We start from the raw sequence: 2,271 nt of genomic DNA, 5'->3' as shown, positions 1-2,271 counted from the left end.
CTTTGCCCTGTTTCTGTAATTCCTCCCAAATCTTATCATATTTCTCCATCATTGTTTTTTGTTTGTTCTTTGCAAGCCCACTGACTAACTGACTTCTGGCTTTACCCCACTGCTGTTTTACGGGAAACATTAAATCAAAAGAACATCCTCCGTATTCCTCACACTCTATAAAATTCCCCTTCCATTTTACGTATTTTTGTTCTAATCCTCCCGTCTAGCAGTCAATTGGTTTGGATATAATATAATCGAGCAACTAACCCAATCAGAGACAAATCCGGTGGCCAGTCAGTTTGTATGGAGTACACCCGAGCAACTGACCCTTTCAGCGAGAATTATCAGCAGTGTCGTTGTTATCACCATTAGGTTTCCACTGCCGACTCTCTCTCGCTGAGACACCACCGTCCCTGTCTTCAAGACACTACTGGCTTTTCTGCCACCCTCCGTACATTCCCCAGTATAAGCTTTGAAACATACAACACAATCATACACCACAATTTGTGAGCGTTGCTTTTATGAGATCCTGCTCAATGGACTTTAAACCTCCTCACATTTACGTACCTTGTTGCTTTTATGGGAACTCTAACCCCACAGGACTTTAAACCTGTACGTATTAAACTTTGTTGCTTTTATGGGGACTCTAATAAATGGCGGATTCAGATATTTGTCTCGGACTGAAATTATTAAAGTGAGTGAGCTTTTGTTTCTCACACAGTATAATAACAACAATCAATTTAGTATCTCCAATTGCAGAACTTCGATATAAACAGGCATCTGCTCACCTTTTTTATGCGGCTCCGCTTGTTGTTGTCATCAGACATCAGTTGTCCGTTGTTTCTATTTTTCTCTCTTTCCGTCACTTCTCCGTCTTCATCACGTCGGGGTCACCAATTTGTCAGACTTTGGCTCAATCTACAAACTTACTTTCTTCTATGTGTGAGCCCAGTCCTGCGTGTTCTTTTAATAGGAGAAGATATTCGGTCTCACACTCTTAATTTATTTTAAACAGTAAGTGGACAAAGCATTCATAGCTCTGGGTCTAAACCTTTTTGTCCCTGACAAACTACAAAGTGTGCCAGTTCAAAAAGTAAGACCTATTCCTGTCCCTGAGCCAGTCTTTTATACTATAAAAAAGTCATACAATCACTGAGGTAGAATTATCTTCTGATTGGCTGTTGATCTGACTCCATTCTCTGCCTCTTCGCATTCCCGGATGTTCGACCCCACGTGACCTTCTTTTGCCCACAAAACGGAGCATCACGTGATCTCCTCGCACTCTTCCAGGGCACGAAACGGAAAGTCACGTGACCGCCTCGCACTCTTCCGGGGCGCGAAACGGAACGTCAAGTGACCCCCTTCTGCGCGCGTTAAACAGCATCACCACAGACTTCCGAATACCAAATACATTTACACTCGCAGCCAGCCTTCTATTTTACAAGTAAGCCATATATTTACAGTAACCTGTCTGGAAATGTAATGAAAAACGTACTTCACCCAAGGACTGGGTGCAATGATTTGGACTTGGAAGTTGGTGCCCAGAAGGTCTCCCAGTTGGTGCCCATTGTTAGCCACCAACAGTTTCTATGAACAGCAATTCACTCACCTGGCCAATTGTTATCTATTCCTCTGTCTGTCCAACTGGTTTTCTCTCTCTTTGGGTTCTAACCTAGCATTTACTCCTTACTCCCTCCTCATCCTCTGCCATAAAACCCACATTTTCCAGCTACCATCAGTTCTGAAGAAGGTCACTTGACCCAAAATGTTAACTCTGATTTCTCTCCACAGAAGCTGCCAGACCTGCTGCGCTTTTCCAACAATTTCTGTTTTTTTGGTCCAGAAGGTCTCTGCTTGGCAGAGGACACACTTTGCTGTCAGTTAACTGGCATTTTTTCTGTGCAAGCACACGCAAGAAGCTGAGAACGTAATCACCAGAAAATTCGATCAGGCTCCCAATTTTACAGTCCACTCCACAATCAGCTCAAAAATAAAGCGATATTGCATGTGCCCACTCTATTCCCCAGATGCTGCCCTGTTTATCTCAGGTTGGCAGCATCTGCACCATTTTCTTTCCGGTTGCAGCGATCAATCCGGCCGCCAGAGGGGGCCGTGAGAGCCAGGGACGTCACAGGAGCCGGGAGAGGGGCGGGCCGGATGGGGCGGAAGTGACGCAAGGTGCAGTGCATCGCGGCTGGCAGTTTGAAGGATCCGGTCAGCGACTGACAGAAAACAGGAAAAGGTAAGAGACGGGGGCGGACTGAGGGAGATCGGAGGAGA

Source organism: Chiloscyllium plagiosum, chromosome 12 (genome assembly GCF_004010195.1).
Source record: "Chiloscyllium plagiosum isolate BGI_BamShark_2017 chromosome 12, ASM401019v2, whole genome shotgun sequence".
Taxonomy (NCBI): Eukaryota; Metazoa; Chordata; class Chondrichthyes; order Orectolobiformes; family Hemiscylliidae; genus Chiloscyllium; species Chiloscyllium plagiosum.
Note: the sequence above shows the minus strand (reverse complement) of the source record.